Genomic DNA, 18,630 nt, shown 5'->3' with positions numbered 1-18,630 from the left:
GCAATGGACACCCTTGTCTAGCCTACCATGTCAAGGTGAAATAGTTCCTATAACAAGAGCCTCAACATCGTTCAACAGCGCAGAGAGAGCGTAAAACTGTGTTTTACGTAGAGCGCAAGTCAAATGTAAGCACTCTGGTCGCAAGGCACTGGTAACACCTCACACCCAGCCCAACACAAGATCATAGCACTTTACAAACCTTCACAGAGTCTCCCAAAACTCTCTGTGTTGGCATTAAGATATTATTTTACAGGCCAGTGCCAAGAAAACTCTGGCATCCAGGAGCAGAGAGATTAGCCTTCTTTTACAGAAGGAGAAAGCAGAATACACAGATGTTAAGTACCTAGCCCAAAGTGATCCATCAGCATAGCCAAGAGAGCAACCATCCCAGCTACCTCCCAGTCCTATGCTTAAGTCTCTTGACTGATCTGTTCTCCAGCTGATGAGCTCTATACAGATCTCCGCACTACACTTGCAAGCAGCGCCTGTTAAGTGGCATATCCATCACCACCAAAGAGGTGTGGAGAGGGAATGCAGCATCAGAGTCAGCGGTTGCCTCGACTCCAGCTCTGAGCAGCCCATTCATTGTGCACCTTACGGATTTTCCTTACTATAAAGAATGAATAATTTGTTCAAGCACTGAATGCAAAAGCCAGTGCCAAATCAGTCAGTGCCAGTTTAGGGGCTATTTCAACAAATGTAGATAGCCTGAATCTTCGACAAAGTATGGAGTGCTGTGGAGACCTGTAGAATAGTCCCTCCTTTGTCTCCCTGGGTGGTGAGCTGCTTCTGCTTACTATAGCCAGGAGGATGCTTTGGTTTGGACCTGTATGCCACGTCCACCACAGTTTGACCCTTATCCATCGAGACATTTACCAAAGGATTATGAGGGTTGGGTTTTTTTGCTTCCTTCCAGTTTTTTTTTTTCCCTAACTGTCCTAAGAAATGTGTAACTCCAGATTAATTACAAAGGGGAAGGAAGAGGAACAACAAGAAGTCCATTTTTATTTTCCTTGAATTAGAAACATGAATTTTCTTCCCCTCCCACTGATTCACCGCTCAGCATTCAGCTAAGATGATCACCGAAAAAGGAAAAGCAAATGAACAGTGATGTTTCTTAGGGTATGAAATACTTTACAATTAAATAAGGTGCTGCGGAGTATTGCACTGATCACCAGTGATTGGTAGCTCTCTGCTAAGCTGCAAATGAATTCAGCACAGGACAGCATTCCAAATTGCTCTTACAAGCTTTCCTTTATTATTTTTATTTGGTTATGCTCTGACTCTCATCCAGAATTGTACTTAATGCCCTCGTCTGAAGTTGTTGAAATGGCACCCCATGGCATAGTGTGACAGTGAAAGGATATTGCCTTTGGAAGCTGCTAATGGTCCATGAAAAGAAAACAGCAGAAAACGGGAGAGCAGTTGTTCCAAAATAATAAGAACAAAAATCTTTACATTTTTAGCTCATCGCCTTCCCATTGTCAGAGGATTGAGAATGGGCAGAACATAGTTTGCAGCTAGTGAGGAGTTGCAGATCCAGATGGGCTGCAAGTCAAAGATACAAGTAAGGAAAAAAACAGTGCATTATACATAGGAAAATAATGTAATATTTTAAATCTTCCACTTGCTACTCAGAATTAATGTTTGCTGCTATATAACATTATCCACAAGGTCATTATTCCCTGGGGTGGGATAAATGGACCAATAAAGTGTCATTAGAAATGAGCAGCAAGGTTTGGGAAGGTCAGGCCGAGCAACAAAAGCTTCAGTCCCAGTAACTGTGTCTGAGAACAGATAATTCAGTGACCCTCAAGCACAAGGCTCCACTGAAGCCAAAAGGAGCTCTCTGCCTCAATTTTCCTGAACTTAGGAGTATAAAACATAGCTGAGGAGGCCTAATTCCTCAGTGACTTTACCCTAACTTTTTGCCCATTTACCCTGTACTTTCTGCACGTGGCCCCAGTAGGAATATTGCAAAGACAAAACAATAATCGATTGACTAAAGCAATGCCAACAGGCAAGCTGTGAGCGTACCTGTGTTTCAACAAACCTGCTTGTCCCAGCACCCCCAAAGTAAAACATTAGAAAAGAGGTGACAAGAAAAGTGACAAGAAAGGTTGTCCATTCCTTTAACAATCCCCTCCCTACTCACAAAGAGCTTTTCCTCTGTTCTTAGATTATTTCTATGGCTTTAACTGCCAAAACAAAGAAAAGAGGTGACAAGAAAAGTGACAAGAAAGGTTGTCCATTCCTTTAACAATCCCCTCCCTACTCACAAAGAGCTTTTCCTCTGTTCTTAGATTATTTCTATGGCTTTAACTGCCTCACATAACCTTTGGCACCTGCCTCTGCATCCTACAGATCACAACAACGATAAGGCACTAGCCAGACCCTTTCATGTCCACCATCTACTTGCTGGAGGAAAAACAAGGAGAGACCAACTTCTTTGTCCCAGCAAAGCAATACCGAAGTGGAGTCTGTCCTCAGTTCCTTTAACAGCTGTCTAGCTTGCAGGATGTTTCACCCCAAAGCACTACATTTCTTTCGATATAACCATTGCTCAAATGACTTACTACCATAAAATTTTCTGGTTTTTCTTCCCCTCTCCAAACAACAATATGATAAAATAGTAATAATAATAATAATAATTGGAAGGAAAAAACATCGCCCTAAGAGACAGTCGTGTTTACTGTGTAGTGATTTCCCAATAGAAATTAATTCAAAACAGATTTACATTCTACATTTAAAGAAGATATAAATAATTCATATTCTCGTATCATGAGCGCTCTGCATGTCATACACCGGGGTACCTGTAATTTTTCAGTTTATCCATTTAAAATTTTCATTCAGGAGCTCATTATCATGGTTTTTTGTGCTTCTATTCCACTGTGGTAGTTTAATAGTCTTCAATAGAATTATGTTCAATTAAAATGTATTCAGTTTTACCATTCCAAATCTTTTTAGCTTTTAATTTAATTGCTGTAGGCTTCAATTTTACTTATGTACTATTAACTCACCTTGTTCACCGATTCTGCTCTCAAAACCATGAAAGGACCAACCCCATAAAGGCTGCAAAACAGGGTTTCACTCCTCTTAAGCCACTTCTGCATAAATGTCGCTCCGTCTCTCTCAGGCCAAAGATTCCCATAATCTCTGAGAGCAGAGCTTCATCTTTAGCAGCCACTCTTCTTCCACATAAACACGGTGAACTCCCTTGCCTGCTAGTGCACCCCATTGTCCTGTTTGCCCAGCTCCCGACCACGATTATCGTGCATGTGAGTTCTTGCAAGAACCCCCAAATCACTGATGTCCTCAACGCTGAGCAGGTAAGTAGACGCTTTGCTGGAAAGCGTGAGAAAACTTTCCAATTCTCATAGGATCAGTGACACGACATGGAAATCAACCTCCTTCCAGTCACTGGAGGCTTGATGTCTCAAAATAGACAGCGAAAAGGAAGAAGCAACCCATGGAAAGGTAGAAATGGTAACTGAGGCTTTCTTCTGGATTTATACAGCTGTGTACTCCCACAGGCATGGGCATGGTAGATCAGGAAGATCCATATCAATTTCTGAGTCTCTGCTGCCAAAAGCAGGTTTCCTAACCTGTACTGTCATAAAAAGCCTGAACTCCTAGGAGGGTAATACAAGTGTCATCTGGGGGAAAAAAAAATAGAAAAGAAAAAGAAAAGAGAAAACTAGCTCTTCATCTTCTGTATAGGACCATCTGATCCTACATTGCAGGTGACACAACACTGATGCCTACAGTGACATTATCAGGTTCACATTGTTCTGTAACTCTAACTGATTGACAGAGTTTCATAGTCCAAAATTCACAGGTAGCAACATTTTCCCTGTTTTTAAGCTACGGCTACAGATTGACAAGTTCTGGCTGACCTGTGGCATTTTTCCTAACTATTAAAGTTAACCTTAACTTGAAAGTGAACAGGCTATTTCAAATTCCTCCTTCATCCCAAGACAAATATCTTGCATTTATCAGCTTTCAGCTTCCTGTATCACTGTGTTAGGTTCTGCAGTCTCCTTTTGAATTTCCTGATGAGTCTTGACTGACTTAAACGCCTACAAATTCCACCTGAGAGTTTATTTTCCTGTTCCCAAACATCAGGCAGTACCTCTCCAACAGCAAAACCTTTGAGTGCTCCTTTTCTCCTATACTGATGCTGCACAGGTACTTCTTGGTCCCAGGTGTGCGAGCTGTGCTAGACTCAGTCTTTATGTATCTTCAGGTTGCGGTAGGCTGGACTCTGTTCTCCCAAGTTTATGCGTATGCTGTTATCAAAAGATTAAAGATCTACCCAAACCGAACTTGCCAATCAGGTTATTACAACCAGCCTTCTGTGGCATGGGAACAGGCAATGTGCTCAGCAACACGCTTGGCTTGCTTCAGAAACCATTTACACAGAAATAATCATAGATGAGATATTTGTTAAGGTCTACAGCAGAGTCTAGACTCACACTATTGGCACTGCACCAAGACTCCTCAATAGCCCTGTTGACTGTGTTGCTGAGAAGAGACAACAGTTCACGTTCGGATCTGACCGAATATCCAGCTCACTGACATCCCCCTCTCCAACAGGAGTCAGGTGCAGAGCCTGGGTCACGGTCCCTCCACAAATGGTAAGAGTTTTTCACTAAGGACAGGCAGCACAGGCAAAACCTGTCAGAATAAGAATTAATTTTTTATTCGTGTGCAACGATTTATGTATGTCTCTCTAGAACTCATCTGGCCTACGATACAGATTTTTTTCCACAGACAGCAGTAATGAATTTCTGTTATGAATTAATGGCAGCAAAGTCTAATTTTTAACGTTAGAAAGACATTGAGCTCTTCTATCACTCCATGAAGAAGTGATACATGGAACCACCAAGCGCAGCATCTCAAAGCAATTTGAACACGGGAAAGCAAAGTTCTGTGTTTTAAGTTTCAAGCAGCACTGAAGTTTAGCCGGGGTTTTGCGTGCCAAGTTTCAGCTTAAAGGGAATTTTTTTTGGCTACAGTATACGCCCTGGAGAAAAGGAAGCATTCTAGAGGAAGCATCAAATCACACTTAACTACTGTATGGCAGAGCAAGTGGCTGTGTTACAACACAATCACTCAATAAGATAATTTCTTATGTTAGCATTTTAATTAAAATAAAGAATTCTTGCCTCCATCTTACACTCTGCACTACTCTCTTCAAATTACACAGACAGACAAAATGTACAAAGCAAACAGAAAATAGGATCACAAATCCTAGCAGACTTGAAGGCATGACTCAGAATCTTTGGGAGAAATATGGCCAATAAAACCAAAGTTAATGATTCCATAAACATTTATTTTGAGGAAATATTATCAGCGGTCCCTAAAATGTTTCTGAGCAGTAAAGGATAAATAACAACTATTATTAATGTAATGGTAAAAAATGTCATTTACCACACATTTGCAGTACTCTAGTTAAATACATTATTAAACAGCATCCCAGTATGGATTAACACTGAACAGAAGCTCCAGATGTAGAGATGTTTCCCTGTGGTTTTATCAGCAGCAACATGGTTGGTGCTAGCCCAATCCTGATCCCAGTGTGGACAGGGCCTTTGGCTTGCTCTGTTTGTTTTTTGGATGAATAATAACACTTGTGCAGACTTTGCGCTGGGCTTGGTGCTTTGATCAAAGCACTTTCCAGTGCGCACAAAATCTGCATCTAATGTTTGCACCTAAGCTTTTGTGTTAAAGTCAATCACTGGGGTGAGACCTCGTCAATCCAGCCTTGCATACTGCTCTCTCCAGCCAAACAGTTGCACAGACTGTCCTCTAAGGAGTCCTGGACCAAGACAAAAAAAAAAAAAATCTTCTCCTACCCATGCCAACAAACCATCCAGGAGCCTTCTCTACACCTCCTGCCCTCACTGGCATCCCCTGAGCAGTGTCTTTGCTCAGCCCAAAGGCAGCAGTGGGGGATAGATGGTTACCGGGCAGCACGAGGCAGGAGCTCATCGTGTGTGCCGGTCCACTTCCAACATTAGGAGTGGGGCAGCCCTGAGGCACAGGGCTTTCTGCACTGACCTGCCACTTCTCCACCCAGCCACGTTCCTCTGGGGTGAGAAACCGTGTCTTACCCAGCAGTGGTCTTGAGAAAGACAAGCAACGCGGCCCAGACCAGCACTGGCTGACGAGGTGGCTAATGCCTTCTCTGCTCACTCCAGTTAAAGGTGATCTTCTCACTGGATCAGGTTTGCTTTAAGGAAGGGCATGGCTGACGCTATCCTAGAGGATCAGGCGGGTCCATGAAGGCTTCTTTCACTCTCCCCAATCCCTACGGCCCCCAGATGCTTCACAAATCAGCACCCCAGCCTCCCTGCAATGGGAGTTTCTATCGCTGATCTCTTCTGGTGATAGACGTGCTCTAGGTTGTATGAGATCATGTCTCCCTCTAGTGACTAAAAGTCTGTATTTTTGAAAGTCGTGACCCCTACTTTAAAGACATCGTTTTCGAAGGGGTTGTAAAATACACCTGTACCTACCTTTCCATAGTTTAAACTCTTTTTTCTTTCAGTCCCGATTGTGCACCGTGGTATGAATTGGATTTTGCTTAAACTTGTCCAATTATTAACAGTCATAGGACTTCTCAGGAGGCATTGCATCTCCATTATACTGTGCTTTTAAACAAAAAAGGCAGTATCTGACCAGGAGGAATGATAGATCTTGACTAAACATTCATGCTATTTATTTTGTACTGGCAGCTAATCTTTGTGCAAACATTTAAATCCAGTCAGTGATATTTAACAGCAACTCTACTAGAACTATCACTTGTGCTTGCTACAGATAGGAGGATCGCTCTTTCTTATTTGGCAGCTAGAAGACAACTATTTATCCTCACCAACAAAACAGTAGCCCAATTTGTTTTTAAAAGGCATAGAAAAAAAGGGAAAACCATGTTTAAACTTTCATCAGCTGGAGAGAAGAGCAGAGGGACACCAACAAAACAGTAGCCCAATTTGTTTTTAAAAGGCATAGAAAAAAAGGGAAAACCATGTTTAAACTTTCATCAGCTGGAGAGAAGAGCAGAGGGAAGATGATCAGAGAAGAGACTAGAAACCTGAAGCTTCACAAAACGCCTGCCGTGCTGGTTTCTTATCTCACAGGCAATAATACACTTCATGCTGATAATAAAAACCAACACAGAAAGCAGCAGATAGGGAGGATATCCTGAGAGTTAGGAAAGTAAAATCTTTTTGTCTGTAGCCCCAGCGGTACGAGGCGCAGTACAAAGCGTGACATGTATGCATTGACAAATGGAAGTGGAACATAGTGGCCAAAAAATATTGCCATGGCACGCACAAAGGGTGAGCACTAGAAAGCAAGGGAGGGCAACGCAAAATCTCATGGGAGCTGTGTCACATTCCTCACATGGGGACAGGAGGAGACAGTAAAGCGACAACGTACCTAAGCTATGCTGGGAAAAAGAAAATGCACAACAACTTTTAAAACTCTGCTGGAAGCTGCTGAAAAAAGTAACATAGGACAAAGTGAACTTCAGACTCACATTTCTACTCAATTTTTGAAAGCAGTTATTATTATAATAAATATAATTGAAAAATCAGGTGAATTAAATATTTTTCTGTATGTTTTCTTTATTCAACGAGTTTCCCACATGGAAAATCAATTTGATTTTACATCTGGCATCACCTTTATTATCATTTTTAGTGGCACTGAGCTTGCCTAATTCCACGTGTAACCTGTGGGAACACTCAGAGCTCGACAATTTCAGTATTACTAGGAAACCAGGGCCGAGTTCTGCATCTGCCAATGAGTTTGGCCTCAGCTCTTCTTAGGGTCCCATGAAGTGGGAGCAAGAAAGCCCTCTACCAACTCTTATCATGAGCTGAGTTTTTCCTGTTATCCTGCTTGATCCCCTAGATCTTTCACAGAAAAAGAGGATAAGACAGCGTGATTTAAAATCTACAGAAACCGATAAAATGTGGAAATGGGAATAGCATCCAGGGCTGGATGTCAAGCCCATGGGGTCCCTTAAACTATTTCTACCTAATTGCAAAATCGAGTGTTATACCAGTATTTTATATAGTCTGAAATACTTTAGTTTTTTTAATAGTAATAACACTCACAATAAAACTGCAAAGCTAGAGAGAAGCCCTTGAAACTTTCCTTAAAAATCCACTCTGCCTAGTCTGGTTTCAAGGATGATTTTGTTTTTCCTTCTTAGTCAACTCCAGTTCAGCTTCTTCTTTCAGCAATATTCTGGTCCTGCTGCAAAGGAGTAAATAAACGTAAGAGCATGCTCCTCATCTCAGGATGTTTGTAGCCTCCTTTAGGTACAGAGCAAAAATGTGAAAAAATAGCTTGTTTGGGGTTTTTTTCCCCCTGAAGGAAACCATTTTGTATAATATTTCCCTTTCAGTCATCTGCATTCCTCACTTTACTTCTGCAGCTTCAAGTCACCACCTAGAGCAATGGGATGTCCGTACTAGAAAATCCTGACAAGCATAAAGAAATACAACCCGTTTAGAAACCTCGCAAATAGTACGAACAGCCACCCCACTACCAAAACCTGGAAGCTGTGCCCATGCTCCTCACCAGCAAAGCAGACCACAGCTCCACCAGCTACTTTTCTTCCATCTATAGGTGGCACTAGTTATGTTTGTAACATCTCAGCCCCTACGAGCCGTTATTTCTGCAGACCTTGACTGTAGCTTCTTGTCTGATTTCTCCCTCGCCGTCAGTGGAGGTGTTAATCACAAACTTTAAATACATTCAGAAGCAGCTTCAGACAAACTAAGCATGTATTTATAAAGCCAGAAACAAACTCGCCCAATATCTGCCAGTTTACACACTTCCACCGCCTGGGCAGGACATCTGCATCCTCTGAGTGTCCTCAAACATGAAGGCCAAATGGTTGGCAAACACCAGTCTGAATCATACTTCTCAGGAAAGGTGCCTTTATAAATGTTAAGATATATTTAATATTGTTCTTCCAGATCAGCCTGTGGCAAAGAGAAACAGCAAATCCTCCAGGCTCCCACGGAAAGCTGCATCAGCACACAGTGCACTGAAGTTCACCCCAAATTTGACAGTGCAACATTGACTGTTATTTGGGCTACTGACCTTTCTTGATTTTAACCATTATGCTAAGCTACAAATGTTTTTCCTGTCACATGAGAAATTTCAGAATTTTGATAAAACGCCCAAACCCTGAAAAATAATGCTGTTCAAGAAGATAAACGAAATCCCTAAGATTAAATTGCTAAAATATTTAATGTAAATAATATTAGGGTTTTTTATTTTTTTGTTAATTTTAACACTCTATAAATTAACTAAAATTCTGTGATGAAAGCATTGTTTTGAATTATAGAACAGAAAACTTCTTGAAAATATCAAAGGACAGTATTTGAAAAAAAAAAAATTTCCCCCAGTAATGTTTCAGTTTAGATCAGAACAATCAAAACCAATCCTTTCTTACAAGCAGCTTTTATTCTGCTTATAATGAACCTGCATTTTGCAAAAGACAAAACAAAGAACTAAAATAAAGCTGCCAGACTTTTTTTGTGTCCTCTCTTTCTTGTGACCTGCTAATTTTTCCCCTCCTGTTGCCTTTCGTATGTTCTTCAGGTTTTTTAAATTTTGCTTTAATTCCGAGAGCCAAATTGTTGGAGAATAGATGTATAACTAGATTTTTATTTTCCCCAAACACTGGTGTCTGATCCTGGCCTTTAGAAAAGGAAGGTGCCTTTAACACCCTCCTCCATCCAGAGAGAACTACACGGAAAACCTTACTCTGGAGCCACGCAAAACATCTCCAAACATCTGCCTCAGCTTGCTCTGTCCAGCTGCACACCCAGCACACGAGGAGAAGCAGAGAAAAGATGGATCAGTCTTCTGGTACCTGTTGAGGGAGGGCCTCATTTCACCTAACAGCACCCATCTGAAGTGGGGATGACCAGCTGAAACCACCCATCTCAGTCCTTACTGGAGAGTGATGATGCACCTCAGCCTGAAGCAGTTTCTCTGGGCTGAGTTGCCCTCCAGAACTGTCTCGAGTGCTACTGAAGCAGCTGCAGAACTAGCTGACACTCAGCATGTCACATTCAGCTGGCAAAGACCCTGTGCACATACCCTGAATGCAAAGGCTGCGTTTGGGAATGGTCACAAAGGCGACGGAGCGTCTCCGTCCCCTCTATGCCCACCAGCCAGCCACCACCCGCACCGCCAGCTTTCTAAACCTCAGGCCGTCTTTGCGCTATTGCTTGGGTGGTTCGATAGGTGCTGCGCTGCCCTGCTCTTTACTCTCTGTCCTAGCCCCCAGAACAAAGATCAATATTATGCACTGCAATTACCGGGCTTTTCTTTATAAAAACAGGACAGGAAATATCCGAAATATTAAACACTGTATTATACCCTAACATACACACGAAGGCTGAAGCGTTATAATTCATTCCTGTTGCAACTTCATTTTAATCCACTTTCCAGTTGTTTAATTTAAATGATTAGTTATTGTACAACTTTTCTCAAAAAAAAACCTGTTTTAACACATTTTAGCTCTGTTAAACTACCTTTTACACGTGAATTAGTGTGAATTTTATTGCTGTATTTTCCCAACTTATTAAAAGGGCTGTACTTCACAAATAAAACCGCAGGATAGATTTATTATTTACAGTCCTAGTCCTAGCCTTCATATCTACTTAATATGTGTAAAGTGTTTAGTTTTCCAATGTAGTCCAGCTGCATCACTGGAATCAAACTTGTAATTGCCTCTTTGGGATTTAAAACCATTATAGTTGTGCTTTTATGTTCTCTTTTGTTTTGCTTGAATCACTTTTTCAGGTCTATGAAGTACAGCTGGCACAATAAAAGTTTGATCAATGCATAACCAATGCAGTGTATATTTCTTCCAGATATATAAAACCCAGGTGAAAAATGTTAATCTATGAAAATTATCTTTGTCAGCTACTTATTCTTGGAATTTAAATCGGTTTCAATCTTGAGGTATATGGTTTGGCCTGGGGTTTTCCAGCCTGGGTTTTTCAACAGTTTCTTGTAATGTGTACATTTGATATATTAAAATGAATGATTGCTTGATGTAAAGTTTCAATTACCAGGGCAGATTTTTTTCTCATACTGTGATACTTGAATAAAATTATCCTGGTACCACAGGAGCTAGCAGTGTAAAAAGCCTGCACAAGCAACCTTTATTTCCTTACCAATTTAGGATCCTTTCACGCATCATTGACATTGATGCTATTGGATCATCTACTCAAATCCTTCAGGCCTCAAAGTCATGCTTTGGGCGTATGGGAAATCACCAATTCCCTGCCAAGAAACCGAAAAATTAAACCATTCAGTTTTGGCAACGCAAACTGGTCTTTAGGTTCTTTAGTACATTAACCTGGTAGGCAATTAGTTCTCATTCCCTTGTACTGGTTTAGTGGCCTTCTCCGCCTAAATCCTGACTTTTCTGGAATTGTTGGAGGAGGAAGGTGTTCTTCAGTATGAGACAGGAATTCAGACCCTCGCCTTCAGATAACACTTATTACACTATGCCCTTTTGAAGCCAAATGTAAAAATAAAGTAGAAAACAGGGAAAACATCAGTACAAACCTTTTGATAGCAGGTTTTCTAAATAACAGTTTATAAAAACATTGTAGGTGTATTAACATAAAACTGCAGAGCCAGCTTAAAGGTGGTGTTGCCAGAGCTCGTGGTTTCAGCAAGTTTCACAATATTTGATGTTTGTCTCTGAAAGCTTGGTTGCAGGATTTAAATGATTACATTAACCTCAGAAGCAAGACCACAAATAAAATGGACACAATTTGTAAATAAAATATGAAGCCAACATCACCAATAGCAACTTAGACCCCAACTCCTCCTTTCTGTTCATGTCATATGTAGTACATCACACAGCCCTGTGTGGTTCCAGAAATGATTGACTTTGTCCTCAGGCATGGTCAAGCATGTAAACAGTCCATAGACCCTCACAGGAAGCCTCTTACAGCCACGCTGATGTATTAAGGAATGATCCCAATTCACAAAGGCATCACAGAGCGGTGAGAAAGCCCGGGCTGCCTACACTGCCTACGCAGCAGGTTTGGTCAACTGGGTGCGCAAGAGGGAGTTTCGTTGTGGAGGCATGCATAAAGCCAGACTCCCGAGAGTTATTAGAAGGCTCTCCTAGGGTGTCTTCAGATAGGTATTAGAAACATGTCCACAGGAACAGAATTTGCTTCAAAACATTAAAGTGATTTGACTGAAAGTGTGAGGGGCAACAGCTACTTCTGCAGTCGACTTAACTAGTCTGATTACAGAGGAGGCTGTCATACCATCCAGAAAAAGAGTGATTTTTCTAGACAATATCCAAGTTTCTTCTTCCTGTCTAATTATGTGATTCAGGTTTCTGGAGCACATATTCATATTTATAAATTCAAGACTCACATTCTGCTAATGTGTTGCAATAAATAGTTAATATCTGTAAGAATGCCAAGCCTTCCTCACTGCACTTTTTGCCGCACAATGAAGATATTTTCTATATGCAAACATAGTCATATGAATTTCAGTTAATACTAGAAAGACTTTTACATTTCGTTTGTACCCTACCATCAGAAATGGGCGTAACAAGAACATACCCACAAGTGCAATATGCCCCATCTATTTTTCAGAACAAAGAATATGCACAAGGCAATCATCATCATCATCATCATTCGAGGGAAGATGGCATTTACTAATGGCACTAAAGTAAGAGAAAACATCCAGAGAGGTTCTGAGATAGTCACTGCCAATATATTTTAAATAGACAGCTATTTATTTATTGTCTGACAGATATATCTGGCAATTGTTCTACACTACACACTGCGCGGAAGTCTTCTTCTAGATTGTCTCTTGAATTAAGACTCTCACTTGTTCAGATAACTCCAGAAGACATGATTCTACTATGAATATCTGCAAGAAAACAGCCATGCAACCAGGATAAGTTCTGAGCAAGATTTTATCTTCCTTTTCCCCTTTAATCATCGCCTATTTGTCATCCATGTCCCACTTTGTGTGTTGTTCTCCTGCCTCTTATGTTCACTCCTCATCTGTTCTTTAGTTCAATCACTTGTAGCAGCTTTCCTGGAATACCTCAGTGACGGAAGAAGTAACTCTGCCATGATTTGGCAGATCTGATGAAGCTTCTCAAAAACACACAATTTTTTGACTTTTACTGATTTGAAAACACTGCTCACAGCAGAGGATCATATTCTGACCATCCTTTCTGGACATCCAGCTCTAGGTATGGTTGCTCCTGCCCTCAGCTGACTATACAGAGCTCAGATCCTGCAACTTCAAACAGAAAATGCTCTGGATTTCTTATCACTTTCTAGAACTTAGCCATAATACCTCATTATAAAACAGCCCTCAGACATTTTTGAAAATCGAATGAAGGATCTTCTTGCATCATTTTCTATCTAGATAGTGGGAAAAAAAATCCCACCATGTCCTACTAGTAAAACCTCCACCTTCTTTAAAGTCAGTGGGCCTTAGGCTCCTATATTGCTGCTGGTCTTGAAAGTTGGACTTGGTATATTGAAAGTGAAGGTCCATGCTATGAATCTTTCTCTATCAGGCCTAGCTCAAGAAGATTTCTGCATCCTCACAAGAGTCTCCCATTTCAACTATTTGGCTATAGTCTCTCCATCGTGACAATACTTGTGTGTTTGTTTGTATTCAAGACCACTTTTTAAGATTTCCTCTAAAAAAAAAAAAAAAAAGATTCTTTCACATAAATGAAAAGATGGTACTACCTGAGTGAAGAACTGGAGTCAGGATAAAAAGGAAATTTCCTAAAATCATTTTGCGAACAAATATTTTATAAAGTATCATTTAAAACTAAACTATTTAGGGTAATGTTCAACAACCAGCAACGTGGGCTTCTCCCACCCTCAGACCTCATACCCCCATCACATCCCAGCATGGGAGGAAGGGAGCTAGAGATTCAAATGCCACTGTCATTCTGACATGTCTCATCCTCTTTAGAAAAATCTCCTTATCCCATCTAGCTCTTGCTATCATAATGAGTCTTGGTTTGTCAAGGTTTAGGCCAAAAGAAGCATTTGCAAAACAGTTCCCTATTTTTGACTGTAGAGATCACGATTTAAAAAACAAACTTTAGCAACAGAACTGCAGGCACAAGTGCTGCCGCTGTAATTTGGATGGTGTGAGGTGTCTGTGAAGTTTAGTTCATCCTTCCAAAACAACGTTCAGGTAGGGTAGCTGCACTACATTCCAAATTGTGCTATTTTGAAGCAAATTATTTTCCTTTCACAGCACAATAACTGTTAACTGCAAATATTTGCAGCTGCTACAGGGGTACACATAGGAGGCAGAGTAATGGAAGACTTGTTAATTTACTTTACCAGTCGGATATGGTGGTTCGTCATCACTTCTCAGAGGAAAGAGGCATGAGGAAAAGATGTACTGTATGTCTTTCAAACTCACCCTTTCTATCATCAGTAAAATTATATATTTGCATAAAGACCTACAGCATCATTTGCAATGACACACTCTCTAGAACCACGGCTTTAATCACGTGTAATATAGGCAACAAGACGTACAAAGCAGGAAGCAAGATACGTGTTCAACCATATTTGGCCTGATATCCCTTGACTCTCAAGAGAAAGGCCAGAGCAGCAAGTTCTGGAGGCTGAAAGTCAAATGCGTAACCGTCAGAAACGTTGTTCGGAGATTTGCGTTCCGTGTATGTTTCCATCCAAACACCACAAAGCTTTCCCACCCACAGCCATCATCAAAAAGCAGAATACACTTCAACCTCCATTCTCCTTCCGATCTAAACATCTGTGCTGAAGCAACCGCAAAAGAAGACCTTTAAAGCCAATGGTAGCCATAATTACCTTGTTGTTTTGCCAGATCTTCCACTAACTAGGAATTCAGCTCCCACAGAAAGCCAAACCACCACCAGATGGTTCTCTGAAACCCTTTTTGCCAAGCTCACAGTACAATTTGCATGAAGATGCAAACTTTGCGTTAGAAAGCCTCTTTCTGTCACAACCAGTATTTCTGGACCTCCTGAGATTTTTATCGCCTGCACATGACACCCACACATGGGAGATGCATCTCTGGCATGCTCAGCCATGGCAGGCATGTTAGGACATGCTGGTGTGACCAAGAAAGTGTACTTACAGGCCGAGCTCCTTGAAATGACACCTGCATCCCTCTATTTTGTCATGATCTCTCCTTCCCACAGAGACTCCATATATCACGTCTCATCGGCAGGCAATGGTCTGGGAGGGAAACCACAAAGCTGTACTGTATAAGCCTGACAGCGAGACCATTAGGTGAGAGAACAAGAGGCGGAAGTTGGTTTTGTAAGCACTGCACAAAACACACGAGCCTTGACTACTTGTGATCTTCTCTGTGAGTCTGTCTTTGCATTCAGAGGTCTGCCTTCTCTCATGAACCACGGTGGTGCTTGTTGCAGTGGCTGAAAGGAAATTTCTTGGGGTTTCCCCTTCGCTGGAAGTCCCCTGGTTAAGGCCACTGTTGCTGGGGAACTCTCTGCAGCCTCTCCTCTGGTCGAGGGCTGAACCCTGTGGTCTTAATCTTTAATTGGCTTTCTCTTGGCCGCTCTGAAGGCTTGCCACTGGAAGGCTTCTCCCTGGGGTGAGGAAGACACCTGCTTGCGTAAGTAAGACATTTTGATGAATCTCTTAGAAGCGCTCAGGCTGAGAGCTGCCAGGACCCGCAGAGCACTCCGTCCCAGCTTTACAGTAACGGGGTTTTCTGCAGAATACTGCCGAGTGACCACCAGTCAAGACCATTTCAGCTTTGATTCTTTTGTCTCACTGGCATTGCCATTCCCAGCCATGGAGAGATTACGCAAAACAGAAGAAAACAAAACGGGCTGATTTAATGAGTTTTTTCACAAGCAGACCCCTCGCTCTCTGCAGCCACATGCAAGGAGCCTGTCCCTCTCTTGAAGGGACATCAGCCATCTCACTGGGCATAGACATGAAGTATTGCCTGTCAAGAAGTCAAGGAAGTTTGGTGACAGTTACTGCAGAACAGTTTGAGCTGGAAACTCCTGCAGTGTCTGGAACAAGTATCACTTTCTGAATGCAAAGACACAGTAAGAAGAGTTACCGCAACACAAGATGCCACAAGGCAGCTTCCTACCAAGCACCCAGCTCAGAGGGAGCTGAACTCCCCAGGTCTCTCTGTAGTCAGCAATGGTAAACAGGCAGTGGAGAGAAAGACACAGTCCAGAACCCCACCGCAAGCACTCGGGACTGCCCTCTAAAAAAGTTTCTCTCTCTCTTCATTGACTCTAGACGATACCTTGGAAGATGAGGCTAGTTTGGCGGTTACAGAAAGCTGGATGGCTGAATACACACTGGTAGTGTCATTGACCAATCATCTTTACAGGGGTTATAATCGTGTTCTCCTTTTCTTCTTCTTGCTGGGCTTTTGCAATTGCTGCTAGCGATCTCACTCACAGTTCCTGCATTGCAGGCTGAGTTGTCATTATCAGAAGCAGTTGCACTAATATTAGCAATTCCCTGGAGCCTGCAGCTTCACTTCGATAACTACTTCTAACTGAATGTTTTGCATTCAAACCTGGGCAATTACTGCATCAGCCTGATACTGTCCAATCGGAGTTTCCTCTCTTAGAAAGGAGGTTTTCTTCTACCTTACCGCCTGTAGTCGTAGGAGGATTTCCTCCTCCTTCCTTCAGCCAGGAAATTGAATTGATGTGCTGAGCTTTCCAGTGGTGAGCCGTGAAATGGGCAGCATCTTCATTGCAGGAGTCAGGGGAAAACCTCCTCAGGTATGTTAAAGTCACTTAGCTGTCTGAGAAAACGGTCTGGCTCCTCTTCAGCCACACGGGCTGGCCATCCCTGGGAAGGTGTGGCATGCACATCATTAGTTGTTGGTGCATCAAACACCCAGCCTCCAAAATCTTCAGGCAAAATTTCTTCTCTGCTTTCTGGGATTACTGTGGTGGTGATACAGTTCTTTATGTTTCTGGAAGTGACCTCAAAAAAATGCTGTTGTCGTCGTTCACCATCAGAGAGTTTTCCGGCAGCATCTTCATTGCAGGAGTCAGGGGAAAACCTCCTCAGGTATGTTAAAGTCACTTAGCTGTCTGAGAAAACGGTCTGGCTCCTCTTCAGCCACACGGGCTGGCCATCTCTGGGAAGGTGTGGCATGCACATCATTAGTTGTTGGTGCATCAAACACCCAGCCTCCAAAATCTTCAAAAATCTTGAGGCAAAATTTCTTCTCTGCTTTCTGGGATTACTGTGGTGGTGATACAGTTCTTTATGTTTCTGGAAGTGACCTCAAAAAAATGCTGTTGTCGTCGTTCACCATCAGAGAGTTTTCCTTCTGTGGAGGAGACCAGCTGCTGCCTCACTTTTCTAGATGCAACGTGCATGCTCAAAGGTTCCCTGCAGCAGCAGTCCTGCCACGTGGAGCAAGACCAGTGTTTCCCTGTATAGTCCTATATGAAGGTATCTGCTGGCAACACTTCTTTTTCTGGCTCTGGCCACAGCTTTTTTGGACTCAACCTGTTACACTTCCCGCTTCATTTTCTCTCCAGAGCAAAAGGAATTTGGTCTTGTACAGACCCTTTTGACACGATCCCTTCTTTGAAAAGACTGACCATCGTCACTTTCTGTTTCTTTCCTGGTAAGCACTGCTGCAGCACACATCTGTAATTCTTCCTCCCTTTTTGCAACATGCTGCCTGACACAACTGCAGTCAAGAAAAGTCTCCTAAAGGAATTTTTCTTCTGGGCTTGTCTTGTGCTTTCAAGGAGCACCTTCACCATTTAAAACTGCTGCAGTGAAGCCTTGGCCACGCAGATGCTGGAGGTTTGTCAGGAATGTCCTCTGGGGGCCTGTGACCTGTTTCAGTGGTAAGAGTGCAGCTATATATGTGCTGATTAAGCTCCTGATACCCAGGGACAACAGAAATAATCCAAATTTTTCCATCTGAACATAATTTTGCTGCATTAACATCTGTACTGCCAATTCTTTCACTGTGGAGCTTCTTTTTGCACTAGCGTTGTTTCAACTGCTGCTTGTTAAGGACTTCCTTGTGGTGGCACTTCCCTTGTTTTCATAAAGTATTTTGTTTCTTTCCCAAGGCAAAAGTGTCCTTCATGCTCCAGCCCCCAGCCCAGCTGTTATGGAGGCCCTGTGACTTTCTGCTGGTCTTGGTACCCAGTATTAACCGGTAAGTAGTTACCCAGCACGTGGCTTCCAGTTGCTTAGAGGAGGTTGTTTGATGGTATTCACTCCATTTGTTGTGCCTGAAGTCCTTCATTTGCTATGCAGTGATTTACGTTCTGCTGTGATCCAGATTTAGTTTATGCTTCCCAAAGTTTGGCTGAGTGGCGGTATTCCCTCTTGTCTTGGTCGCATACCTCCAAGTTGTCATGTATGTTTTCACCTCCTGTCAATGTTTATGCATCACACACCCTTTTCCTAGGAAATCTCATGTGCCGATAACAGGCCAGCAGGTGTTTTCTACCAAATGTTGTGGCTGCTCATCTCGTCTTTCAGTCTCACCTGTCTCACCCGGGCTGGGACGGTTGTATTCAGAACATGGTGCAAAGTCCTGCTG

The sequence above is a fragment of the Buceros rhinoceros genome, unplaced genomic scaffold (genome assembly GCF_000710305.1).
Source record: "Buceros rhinoceros silvestris isolate BGI_N320 unplaced genomic scaffold, ASM71030v1 scaffold4720, whole genome shotgun sequence".
NCBI classification, from domain to species: domain Eukaryota; kingdom Metazoa; phylum Chordata; class Aves; order Bucerotiformes; family Bucerotidae; genus Buceros; species Buceros rhinoceros.
The sequence above is the reverse complement of the archived record's forward strand: the minus strand, read 5'-3'. Positions refer to the sequence as shown.